Source organism: Trichosurus vulpecula, chromosome 5, assembly GCF_011100635.1.
Source record: "Trichosurus vulpecula isolate mTriVul1 chromosome 5, mTriVul1.pri, whole genome shotgun sequence".
Classification (NCBI taxonomy): Eukaryota; Metazoa; Chordata; class Mammalia; order Diprotodontia; family Phalangeridae; genus Trichosurus; species Trichosurus vulpecula.
In genome coordinates this window covers 17,974,593-17,988,872 of record NC_050577.1, presented here as the reverse complement: position 1 = coordinate 17,988,872, position 14,280 = coordinate 17,974,593, and positions in this window count along the sequence as shown.

Sequence of the window (14,280 nt, the reverse complement as noted above, 5' to 3'; positions counted from 1 at the left end):
AAATAGATATCTGATCGAGATGGGCTGGTCATGTAGTAAGAAGGAAGGCTAACCAAAGGGGGGACTGTGTGCTTCCCTGGCGTACTTTGAGTGAGGAAGGTCGCCAGCACACTGGATGGACTTACTGTGGCAAGAATAGGAGAAGGTGCGGACCAGAGTCCCATAGGACAGGACAGCATGAATAGGTTGTTATCTGTATCAGAGGGAACAGCCATGCTGCTGAAATCCCAGCTCCAGCTCCATTGAAATTCTTGAGAACTACCTGGGTGTGGGGGGTACTTGGCAAAACTCCGAGTGCAACAGAAATGGGGGGTTTTAGGATAAAGAAGAAAATCTGCAGCTATCTTCATTTTCAGGAATTTGCTTGTGCTTGTGGGACATGAAGCTCTTGAAGCAAATTCATCTCGTGGAGGGGGAGCCACAGGGGGGACCATCTCCTTCTTCCATGATATTAACTACTCGCAGAGTTCCTATCTCATAACTTCTGGCAGCACTAAGCAATGCTGTCCCTGGAGGCTTGTTATTCTTCTTTCAGAATAGCATCTATAGCCAGAGATGGACGTTTTCTATTCCCTCCTTCCCCTAACCCCTCACTCTTTGCCTAAGGTTGAGTGCTGGAAAATAATGTGGGGAAACTGATTAGGCTGGAAACATAGCCTTGGGTTAATAATTGCCCAAAGTCAGCTAAGTCATCATAGCCAAGGTAAATGAACTTGGGACTGGAGAAATCAGCATTCTCTCCTCCCGGGGCACAAACAAGGCTCTCCATATGCTGGGGAAGGAAATAGATGAACCCACAGGGATGATGGTCATCAAACCCAAGACTCTTTTGAGATCAAGGGACTGCTCATTGAAATAATAGGTCAATGAAACCAAAGATAACTTTTGAATACCTGGGAGATTTATGGCAGCTTTCCTTAATTGCTCTGTTCTGGATTTGAGAAAACAAGCCTAAACAGTCTCGTAACTTCTTTGGGGTGATTATAACAAAATGCAGCTTTAAAAAAAACCTGAAAGAAAAACCCAGAGAATGTGGCTCACCACTATTGCTATGGGGTTTACACATTCCTTTGGTCAAATCATGTCCCTCCAAACATGCCAACACATAGAAAGACTGAGAGAACATGGTTAGCTTATAAGGAGGGAGCTGGTCCCATCCCCCAATACAAAGGTGGTTCCATAGTACTCAACCTGTCATTTGGTCATAAACCAAATGAATCTTTTTTTCTCTACATCTGACAGTTCTACCCACTGCATTCATCGGCTGCTCTGGTCTCATTCATCCAAAGCCTAACAGTGAATCCTATGGAATGATAATGACTGCCCTGTGGTTATGTTTTTCCATTTATAGCTGGAAGTTCTTAGGCTGAAGTTTCTCAAATTAGGCTAAATGCTTCCAACAAGTCATGGAAAGAAGCACTCAATGCATAACAGAAATCTAGGTAGATGTAAGAATTGCCCTCACTCCCTTTTTAACATATTTTTGTCTGGCTTTCATGTTGTAAGGATTAGGGTTCACCCCACTCCCCAGTTAATCAGAGAAGGTCCAGATATCTTAAATGAATCAAAATGAACTTCCTCAGTTGGTTTGAAAGGATTATAGGAACTTTGAGTTATTGGACTAAAATAAGTGACACTAGACAGGAAGCATCTTGTGATTGGGTAAAGGAGATCAGCTCACACTTCTTAGGCTACACGTAAAGACAGCAAGCTAGTACTGATCCAGTCAAGTAAATAGAGAATTTTCCAAATAGGAGATCTGGGGAACCAGGCCAACAATTGGGAATCCTTTTAGGAGGAGAAGTGTCTCCCACTCTTTTCATCCCCTACCCCCGTTGACTGTGTTATCAGACAGTCTTGATTATTGGCAATAATGTATTTAGCTAGGGAAAAAAGAGACAGGCTGAGGGCAAACAGGAGATCTCCTAAGATTGACCTTGTGAACTTTGGAAGGTCAGAGTACCTGGAGCCCTATGTGTGTTGGCGGCACCGCCTTCCACCAAGGACCAGTGGCTGAGAACAGTGTCAGCGTCGGGAATTGAGAGACAAACAGAACAAACTAGATATGCTGAAAAAGGCTGATTTGGAGTACAAGGGGATAGGAGAGGGTTCTTCATCTCCTAGAGTGAAGGGTAAAAAGGACAAGGTTTGTATTTGAACACTTCTGCCAGAATCTAGCTGTTGTCCAGAGGGTTGGTGTTATCACGGTTGTACTATTGTTAGCACCATGCTAATCACCATTGGTACCACTTAAGCCAGAAACATTTATTAAGCACCACACCAACCATGTGCTAAGGGCTGGGCATGGAAACCCAAGCTTCACTCAACATCAGAGTAAGGGTATTGATGCAATGATGTCTCCCCGTGTGGCCTCAGCGCCATTTCTTTCTGCCCACCTTGCCCCCCCCACCACCATTCACTCCCCATGCAAATTTAATTTCCCAGGGGTGTCCTCAGGCTTACACTCTTGGCTAAAGCTGAAAATGGGCAGTCAAAAGAGACATTAAAGGCACATATTTTCCACTGAGTTCACTTGGGTTTCCTATTAAATACTGTTTCCAGCCCATTTTGGCATTGTTATCCTTAACATTTAAAATTAGCCATATAAATCTAACATGTGTAATGTTAATACCTGAGCTGAATTGCATCCCAGGGAGAAAATGGCAGATGCTTTGAATTCGTAAGCTCTGAGGCTAAGTCACTTGGACTTATACTTAAGATTTAGGCTGGGCCTCTCATAATTTTCTAATTATATTTTTATCACATGCAGGGAAATGGGAATATTTGCTACAAGAACTTGTTTGTTGCAAGAACCTAATTGTTCTGTTCTGGACTTGAGAAATCAAGCTGGAATAGTCTCATCATTTCTTGGAGGGTAGTTATAGTAATATCCAACAAACTACACTGAGACCAGTGTAGGTTCCTTCTTCCTTGTTCGTGGGCTCTCGTACTTCGAGTGATGTTCTCCCAAACAACACTAGTCCAAGCACATTTATGTATATTATCATTTAAGCTCCTAGCCCTGTGAGAGTAATGCCACAAGGATTATTTTCCCCATTATATAGAAGAGAAAACTGAGGCACACAGAGGTTAAGCCATTTGCCCATGGTTACATAGCAAATAAATGTGGGAGGAAGAATTTGATTCCAAAACTTCTTTGTGGAGGTTTGGGGGGAGTGTTATAAAGTAGTTCCATGGCATTACAATGTCATTTCATCACTGTGATGTGCTAACTAAGTGCTCGCCAAATGTACCCTAACGCTCCCCAAGTTTGACAGTCCTATCCACTACAGGGCAGCTAGATGCGGCAACGAATGCAGCCTCAGATCCTTCCTGGCTGTGTGGCCCTGGGCAGGTCACTTAACCTCTGTCTAGCTCACTTTCCTCAACTATAAAGTAAGGATCATAATAATACTTACCTCCCAGGATTGTTAAGAGGATCAAATGAGATATTTGTAGCACACTTAACACAGTGCCAGGTATATAGTAGGTGCTATATAAATGCTCACTGTTGTTGTTGTTCAGTTCTCTCAGTCATGTCTGACTCTTCATGACCCCATATGGGGGTTTTCTTGGCAAAGATTCTAGAGCAGCTTGCCATTTCTCCAGCTCATTTTACAGATGAGGAAACTGAGGCAAACAGGGTTAAGTGATTTGCCCAGGGTCACACAATCTGTGAGAGTCTGAGGCCAAATCTGAACTCAGGAAGATGAGTCTTCCTGATTCCCAGTGCAAGGGCATCTAGCCCTTTACTACCGTTGTTACAGCCACAATCTGAGTTACTCAAAGCCTAATAATCAACGCTACCAAATGAGAATGGTAGCCAATACTTCCATCTTATCGGTTGCTCAATCCAGCTACAACTGGAGTTCTTTTAGGCTAACATTTCTCAACATAGGGGAAGTCCCTTAACGCAGTCATGAAAATAAGCACCAACCCACAGGCCCCCAAATTAAGAAAACACATTTTCTAAATTGATACAAACAAATGAGACTTGACTCCATTTCCAGGTCTTCAGTTCCTTGCTTGAGGTGTCCTCAAGGATAACAACCTTATAAAAATGATCAATAAATTACCCTGCTTACATCAGTTTCCTCATCTGTCAAATGAACTGGAGAAGGAATTGGCAAACCACTCCAGTATCTCTGCCAAGAAAACCCTGAATGGGGTCACAGAGAGTAGGACACAACTGAAAGGACACAACAAAAAATATTTTCTTCTCACAAGATTTCTAAAATAATACATTTATTGGAATATCTTATGTACTATGGGCAATGGTGATTGGGGATATTTGGATACACTTCCATGTACATCTTTGGGCCATCAAAGATTGGGGTTGATGGCTGGAGTCAAGTCCAGTAGTCTGCGGCTTGTCCTGCTTCTCTTGGACTCACCCACTAATAGGTTGACACCTGAGTGAGTCAGAGACCTCATTAGCAAGATGGCTGCGGAGGTCCCTCCCAGCTCTAGGCAGATGGCACTATGATGATGCTACAGCAGAATGTAAACACCCCTTCAGGGCAGGGATTCTGCCTTGTTTACCTTTATTTTTCCCCATGGCGCCTAATAGGGTGTTGTATGTATATGCAGTGAAATCTTTGTTGTGGAATAAATGAATGGAGGGAAGATGCGGGAATGAAGGAAAAGAAGTGTGTCAGACTGGCTCCCTTCACTTCACTGAATGTCTTCACAATTGATCTGATCATGCATGTAGATTTATATGGTCATGAAACCCAAAAGCCTTGGTGCCACATGCCCCAGATGCTATAACTCAGTCCACGAACAACAGAAAAATCTATGCATACGATGTAGGGCTGAGGGATGGGAGGGTAGCTACCCTGAGAGTACAAGAATGGATCAATAAAAACTAGGTCCATTGAGTCACTGGTTTCATTTATGTGACAAATATCTGCATCAAAAGTGAAACATTTGCTTAAATCTTCCATATCTTTCTAAACATGCACGTTCTTGGTTTCCTGTGGACCAAGCATCCTAATGCTTAACTGATTTTTTTCACTTTTCACCTTATTGTCTTGGCACTGTGTAGACGTGGATGCTGGTGTAACTGGTAATGTCGGCAGAGGACAATGAGGAGAGGGACAGGTGGGCACAGCTGTGGGCCAAAACTCTGGGAGGATCTCCAGGGTCTTCCACGTGCATCTGAGCAATAGCAGGCAAAGTCTTTGGGCATAGACAGCACTGAAGAGTAGCAGTCGTGTAGCTTTTAAGGCAACCAATGTTGGAGATTCCAGAGGGAGTGAGAGGATATGAAAAAGACCAGGATCAAAGGTGAGGGAAGCCTCCAAACAATGGGATCTTCCAGTGCTGGGCTATACCTCCAAGGTTTTCTTCTCATACTTTTGTTGTATGTATGCCAACTTGCAGATTGGTCAGGATAAGAGTTCATAAGCATACATTTTGGACATATTCCCTATGGGTCTATGTGGGTCCATGGTCAAGGGTATGTATCACTCCAGAGCCTTTCTATAGCCCATACCAGATGGGGAAGCTGTATCACAGGAACAATCAGCCTACAAGCTTGATTCCACTGGCTAAGCTCACTCCCTCATCCTTGCTCAGAGGTGCCTGGTGAGAGGCACCAGCACATGTCAAGAAAATGGAAACTACACTGGAGCTCTTTGTGTCTTCTTTAATCTATTGGATGATCTCTAGCTGAAAGGAGAACCCCAACTGAATACTCCTAATAGCTATAGCAGATCCCAAGCTGGGGTAGTGCTAACTCAAATCAATGGTTGTTTAAAATTCATTATCGCTTAGGTTAAAAATTAATCTTCACTGAGCAGTAAAATCCAGGTAGTAGTCAATTATTTTTTGACTTTAGAGGTGGCTTCCACAGTAAACCCCAAATGCCAGATGCTAACCCATGAACTTGTCCCTTGTCTGAAGTATAGGTTTGCTTACACAGGTTAATAACAATGAGGAAAGCCTGAATCCCAGAATAACAGTGTCCAGTGGGACCTCAGAGGTTATCTAGTCTGAATTACACCTGAATAATAATCTTCTCTACAATATTCCCAAGCTTTGGTCTTCCAGACTCCCCTTGAAGACCTCCAATAAGAGGGGACTGTAATGCACTAGAAAGATCACTTGTCCTGCCAGGTATTACTTGGAGTCTCAGTTCCCTTCTTTGTAAAATGAATAAGGGTGTACTCAATCACAAAGGTCCTTCTAATGCTAAATCTAGGGTCTTCTGAACTCACTATCATCCTGATGGAGGCTGAATTTGACAATAGTGGCCATCCCCAGAGTTCCACTGGAATATTTTGTGAGACACTGGGGACATGGGGACTTATTACTTAGATCTTTAGGGGATAAGAAACTTACTGAATGCTTCTAACCATGAGGTGGCCCACCACTGATAGGACTTGTCACTTTGGTATGACCCAACAAACCCAAGTGATCCCTTGGTCCATGGCAGAGAGTAAACACAGGGCGCTGAGTCCATTAAAAAGAAAAGTCATCTTCTGGCCACTTCTCTCATCCTTCGATCTTGTTTAACTTAAGTCTTACTGGAAGTTGACTCTTGTGAGAGTCTTCTGTGTTTTACCTTTTCTTTTGTATATGGGGATAAAATACCCATCCCATCTGGTTCATCTCACTATGGGCACTTTCCACTCTGACTTTTTGGGGAAACCCAGAGTTTGTTCTTTAAGCCTAAGTTTTGTTCTTATGGCACCAGGGTTAGAGTTTAACAAGCCATGGAATGTGAAAAATAGGCCTTTCTCATTGGAGGCCAGCCTCCCCCAGGACTAAAGCTAGTCTGAACCATTGACATGGATTTAGAGTAGAGTCTGGGGCCCAGACTCTCAGCCCAGTAGTGGTTCTTCAATATTATACTAATATTACCTATTTCTATCCATCCTGCTCTTATATATTTATCCCCAATCTGCTCTAAAAGATTTCTGGGACTTAAAGTAGGCTAGATCTTAAGTTCTGCCCAGGCTTCCACTGTTCAGAATCACACTCAGATTTTTGTCACCAGAGAGACATTAATGATCCCTCATCCAGGGTTTTACATGCAGAATTGATGGAGCTGCATTAAACTGAGCATTGCCAATTTGCCACGTGTCATCTTGCTGTTCTCTCTCTCTCTGTGTCTCTCTCTCTCTCTCTCTCTCTCTCTCTCTCTCTCTCTCTCTCTCTCTCTCTCTCTGTCTCTCTCTGTCTCTCTGTCTCTCTCTCTCATGCATTAGCTGCCAAAAGTCAAAATAAAATATACAATGACTTCTTCCCCAGACCCAGCAGTTGAAGGCTGCAGTTCAGAAAGTCTATGAATTAAGCTGGAGATGGAGCTGAATACCCAAAATCTCTAGCCACTTGTTTATGATGCTTTTCTCTACTGAGCCAAAGAAAGGTGAGGGCTAAGCAAACAATGGATAAACATGTCTCATAGAAGTGACTTTGACATTTCAGCTAAGTTTCCGCATTCATCAAGACAAGAACATCCTAGGGCCCCACCTCCCACCCCCAAAAGAAGCTGCCTTAAAGACCAGGACAAAATATAGCATAAAAAGGCATACAAACACTTTGTTAAGTGCATAGATTTAACCCTGCTGTTTTGCTCCTAATCATTATTAATTGCCTCCAGTGGTGGACATTAATTTCCCTACTGCAGCAACATGCATCTTGAGCGTGGGCAAATCCTAATACATCAAGTAGGACAGGTGATATAATTCAGCTGGTCACAGCTGGAAAGAAGACAGCCACCCACATGCAAGCAGTCTGTCAACCTTAGTTATACCACAAACCTTGCCACAGCCTCCAGAACAACGCTGTGCATTTATCTCGGGGGATAACTTTACAAGAAGAATGGCTGGTCAGCGCATCCCAGTTAATCCGTTATTGTCTTAGTAGCTGGAAGAATTGGGCAGGTGAAACTCTAAACTCTAACATTTCCCTTTGACAGAGGAGAGGAGATAGTAGGGTGGGGCTATCGGATATGTGCCTTAAAATATTCATTGGGAAGGATTTCAGGTCATGCAGCCCAAATGGGTCTTCAGAATCTTGCTTCTTTTCTTGGGGACTAATAAATAAGGCCCTTGGAGGCCTTTTCTTACTATTGGTGGGAAATTCATGTTGACATGACTGTGTAAGGAATGAGCATGAAGGATTAGAAGCCAATGAAAGAGTCCTTGGTGAGTGGAGATAAGTCAGCCTGGGTGGAGCCTTGCAGATGCGAAGGACTAAAGGCAGCAGGAAATGTTAGCTTGGAAGCTGATGGGTGGGGCCAAGAGGAGCTCCTTGAGCCAGGTGAGAAGCTGGGAAGATGGGCTGCCAGTACAGCTGGAAAGCAAGATGGCAGCCGGGACTCAGGCCATATGTGAGATAGGTAGAAGGGGGCATCCAGGCAGGGCTTGGCAAGGATTGGTGATGGCAGGTGAGAGATACAGAAAAGGATACAGCTTTGAGGTGCTGGCAAGTAGAATGTGAGTAGATAAAAAAGGAAGTTGGAAATTCCAGATGTAAGACATATGCCTTGCTATGTTACTCCCTCATTCAAAATCTTTGCTGGCTCCCCTGTTTGCTATAGGATGTGGCATCTAAAGCCCTTCCTAATCTAGTTCAGTTCATTTCCCTGACTGCATTCTCTCCCAACAGTCCTACTTTTGACTCCCTGAATCTGACATTCCGTGTCCATGCTTTTGCATAGGCTGTCTCCCATGTCAGGAATGCACTCTTTCCTAACCTTTGCCTCTTAAAATGCACATTGCTTGAGGGCAGAGGGCATCTCGCTTTTGTCTGCATAGCCCTGGTGCCTAGCACTGCTTGATACAGCTGCTTGTTAAGTGTTTCCCTATTGATTCACTGAGTACTTGATTAGAATCCCCAGAATCCTTCTGGGCCCAGCTCAGAGATCACCTTCTGTGCCAAGACTTTATTGAGATCGATATTTGGTATCAAGACGATAATATCATCATCTTCCCCCTTCTTAAAGAATCTTCTAGTCACTTATCTGTTTGCAAGGTATACTGCCCCCAGCAAAATGCCTCCTCCCTCCACGAGGGCAGGAAGTCTGTTTTGCTTTGTATTCTTTGTATCTTCAAAACTTCAACAGCTTATGCTTAGTAGAGATTTCATAGCTCTTTGTTGAATTGAATTAAAATGAATTGAAGTCTAGCAGGTTTTCCTTCCTACATGTGACCTTACCCTGGAAGGTGCTGTGGAAGAATTCCCAAGTTGGCCATTTACTCCAGACCTTTCTAACCAGGCATTCAAAGGTCTGCTCTGAGATGGCATAAATCATACTGAGAAATTCTTCTGAAGCAGGTAATGGATGGGCATTGTTACACCTGATTTTATGGCTGACAGAAATGAGATCCATGTAGCACCCTTAGCAAAGGAGGGGCCAGGGCTTCAGGTACCATCTCCTCTGGCCTGTGTTCTAATCCATCAGGCCACACTAGAGATGTCCTTATGGAATGAAGTCTAGATGTGTGAACAGCAACTCACTTTACAATATCTCGGTCTTTCAGTGCACTCCTACCTGTTGGACTATCCTGGACACACCTAAAGAGCCTTGTTTGCCTAGTGAATACCATCCAATCCACCCTGCCTTCCTGACAACAAGGAAAATATTCCAGCTGCCTTTAAGGGGTGTTACTAGCTAAAGTACCCAACGTACCCTTCTCTGAATGATTCTTGTATTTCTGTGTATATCTTGAATCCAAAAGGCTCCAGCAGATTCTCTTGACCATTACTATTTGGTGGTTGTCTTTGGGTTTTATTTGTTTGTTTTTGGTAATTTGATTTATTAATGCACTTACAAAACAAATATTTGACTATTTATTCTTTGGGATGCTAACTGGTGGGCCCACATCCCCCAGTCCACTTCCATCCATTGCCCAAACAGATTGTCCCTGCACTATGCCTGGAGGCTGACGAATGTCAACTTGATCAAAAGAAGGCATAAATTCTAGGGCCCTTTTCTGGGAAGATTAAAACTTTCCAAAGAAAGGAAAAGTCAATTCAATTCAGGAAACATTTATTGGGTTCTTTCTAGGATTAAAGCCTGAGGTACTGGGTGCTGAAGATCACAAAATGGGCCTTAACATCAGTCAGTCAGTCAGTCAATGGGTATTTATTAAGTGAGCTCCCTAAGAGAATGTCCATTCTGTTGGGGAATACAGCATGAGATTCTAGACCTAAAAGGGACCTTCAAGGTCATTTAGAGGCTAGAGAAGTGATTGGCCCCAAATCACACAGCTATTGAGCAGCAGGGTTAGGGCTGGCATCCCTGAACCCACCAGCTCCCTATGTACATGGCTAAATAAATACAAAGCGATGGAGGAGGCAGCCCTTGACCTGAGCTTTGGAAGAAGCTAGGGATTGGAAGAGACGGGCATGAGGAGGGAGAACACACAGAGACCTGAGCTAGAATGTCAGAGTTGAAGGAAAGGCCTCCTGGACTGGAATGTGGAGCAGAATCCCTCTCCCAATGCTGGCCTTAGGCAGCCACCTGGAGCACTGAGTAGTTAAGTTATTGTCTGGGTCATAGACTGGACTTGGGTCTTCCTCACCCTGAGACCGGCTCTCTTACCCACCGTGCCACACTTTCCCTCCGATACATATTGGTCAATGGCTACACCTCATAAAAATAGAAACAATAGTATAAGGAGGAAATACATTCTGCCAAGGGGTCAGGGCACTCAAAAGTTAAACAAGGAGAGATTGGAACCAGCTGTTCATCTCAACAAGCCGCCCAGACCTGGAATCAATGAGCAGCGATCACTTCAGTCGCGTTTTCCATTTTGTACTCAGAGGGAAGGAAGATTCCATTGGTCACCTCCTGAAAGAGACCCCAAAATGAAAGCTCCCAGGAATGGTAAAGTCAAACTCCAGGTCAAACAAAAATGCTACAGGTAACAAGAAAGGAATAATTCACATACTGAAGAGGCACGGCGAGGATCACACGGGATTTAGCAACCACCTATGGAAGAATGGAGAGCTTGAACTGCGATATTCCAGGAAGCGAGAGATATAGGCTGACTACCAAAAATAACTTACCCGGCAAAAGTGAGTGTAATCCTATAGCAAGGGGGAAGGAACCTTAAACGAAACAGGGGACTTTCAAGCATTCCTGATAAAAAGACGAGAGTGGTGTTTAACCTTTGAAGTGCAAACACAGGAGTCAAGAGAAACATAGAAAGGGACACATGAATGAAGAATCACAAGGGGCGAAACAAGGATAAACTGCTCGCATTCCAATATGGGGAGATGATGCATGTGTCACCTTTGAGCCATCATTGGGGGTTATAGGAATCTAATTATCCAGAAGGCCTGGGAGTCCTTCTGTTATGTCTTCATGATCTTCAAAGAATGTAAAGAGAGAACTGTGCGAGGAGGGGAAAAGAAGAGAAAGGTTGCCAGGGTGTGGGGAGGAATCTCACATAATTGGAGTGTGTAAATAGAAGTCTATACAAATGAGAAGGAAGGGATGGGGGCGGCAGGTGACACTTTCATTCGAAATCTTCCAAGGAGGGAAGAAAACACATATACACAGCATTGGGTACAGAAATACGTTTCACTAAAGAGGAAAAGAGGAGGGGAAAGGGAGAGGAAAAGGAAAAAGAAGGGAATGATAGAGATGGTACATTAAGGGAAGGATTAGTCTTGGGTGAAACTAACTCTAAGAATGTATGAAAATCCTTAGGGCAGCCCTTTATGTGGTGGCAAAGAATGGGAAACTGAGAGAGTGTCCATCAATTAGGGAATAATCAACTAAGTTCTGGTATATAAATGTTCTATAGGAAAGGATGAAGGAGATGATTTTGGAGAAACCTTGGAAGATTTATAGATGTTGATAGAGAATGAAGGAGCAGGGCAATGACTTATACAATGACACCAATAATGTAAGGATAATCAACTTGGAAAATCTTAGAAACTCTGATCAGCATAAAAACCAACCATGATTCCGGAGGACTCATGATGAAACATGCTACCCATCTCTTGATGGAGAAGCAGAGGACTCAGAGTGCAGGGCAAGACTTTTTTTTGACATGGACAAATGTGGAAATTTGTTTTGTTTAACTGTATGTGTTCATAAAGGGCTTTCATTTTTTTCTTTCTTTCTCTATTGGGGGTGGGGTAGAAGAGAGAGAAGTTTTCACTTATTGAAAAAAAATGTAATTTCAAAAAAGAACATTAAATAGAAATTAAAAACAACCTGGATTGCTTGCAATGTTTTTGTCAAGAGTTTAGTTTTATGTTTTAAATATTGGAAAAAGTATTTTAAGCATTTGCTTCCTAAGAAACAACAGGAAAGCAGAGGCATGTTATTACCCAAGATTTTTAAGGATTAAAAGAAAGGAATAAATATGTTCTCATGCTTAGATTTCACTAATACCTAAATCGGGTGGAAGAAGGAGCGATGGACCTTTAACAATTTTATTTTTTTAAAACTAGCAGATAAATTCACCAGGCATACAAATTGCCCGTATTTTCATTGATGCTTACTGTGTCTAATCGTTACACTATTGAGCTCAAAGGGCCATGTCTGGATTAGATACATAAAAAAGCTTATTGCTAATCTGTTTTATGCCTTCAGTAGATTTATGCATTTGGGAATCAAATTATATGCTTTCAAGGAGGCTTATAAATTAATTTCTTGATTAGGAATAAAATTTATTTAAAAATAAAAGTCCAGGCATAGTGGATACGGTTAGCAGTTTAGAGTATTTGTAATGTATATACTGTAGGTGACATTGGTCTGAACTAGGTGAAAGGCAGCTTTCCCATCCTGGATATAAATAATATATACTGGCTTTGTTTTTGGAGTACTTGAATATAATTTCTAATATATTGAAACTCTAAATGAAACAATTGTAAGAGTATAATAAGAAATAATAATGATAATAAAGAAATTACAATAAGAAGAAACTAGGGCTTAGCTTCTAGGTTGGTTTTAGTTTTTTATATAGTAATGAGCTATGATATTTGGCAACAGGATATATATATATATATTAGATAGATAATACATAATATATAATGTAATAATATAACATACATAATATATATGAGAGAGAATTTTTAAAAGTAAAAAGTACTTTGTTTCTTTGTTTTTAATTAATGTAATCTTGTGCTTCACCACAACAGGATGCCACAGTGAATTAAATATCAGTGAAGTTTATACTGTATAAAGAATGCTGTGAATAAACAAACAAAAAAACCTTTACATATAAGGAAACAGACTAAGAGAAGTTGAGAGTTGTTCTTGGGTGCATCAAATCAGAAAATAAATCCATTCCCTTCAGAGCTGTGTTGGAGCTGGCTTGTACAAGCTAGCAAGAGCTGATTGTTATAGTTTCATTGTAAGCATTTATATCTTGGCAGCTAGGTGGCACCATAGCACATAAAGCACTAAGACTCAAGAAGACTCATCTTCCTGAGTTCAAATCCAGCCTCAGACATTTACTAGATGTGTGACCCTGGGCAAGTCACTAAACCCTGTTTGCCTCAGTTTCCTCATCTGTAAAATGAGCCAGAGAAGGAAATGCCAAACCAGTCCAGCATCTTTGCCGAGAAAACCCAAATGGAGTCATGAAGAGTTGGATATGACTAAAAACTGACTGAACAATATTTTTATCTTAGAAATCAGCAAATGCTACAACTCAGGGCTTGATTTATTGTTTTGTTGATTGTCTAGACTTGAGAAAATGTTAATGATGCAGATTAAATTTTAAAGTGTGTTATACATTTCTGGAGATCTGATTGTTAAACATTCACCAGAAACTCCTGGTGCCTTGTGAAAAGAGAAAGTTAATCCACAGGCTGGGAATCTCCTTACATTTTGTTATTATTATCTTGAGAAAGCTGCAGGTCCATGTGTCATTGATTAAACTCACTTTAATCTGAGTGAGTGGCTTGGGGGATGTGTACTAACAAGCCCAGATAGGTTTGGGGGCAGCTAATTTCCAACTTGTCTTTTGAAAATCCATGTGATTGAGGCCTATTTGAAAGCCTTCAGACCAAGCCAGTACCGGCCTATGATAAAGAGGGCCATACTCTCCACCTGGTATCTAGAAAACAAATCTCCAGACCTTTCACACTTTACATATTCCAGATGAACCCTGAAAGGTGTGTGCAGACATAATCAGGGCCAACCAGAGCCTATATTAAACATGCTGGCCCCCAGGGAAGGTCTCCGGTGAGAAGGAAGCCCACAAAGCATCTTCCTGTAAAGCTTGTTAAAGCAAATACGCAATCATCCGTTTCAGAAGGTTATGTGGCCAATCTTCGGGTCTGGGGCTTGTAAGTCTAGGT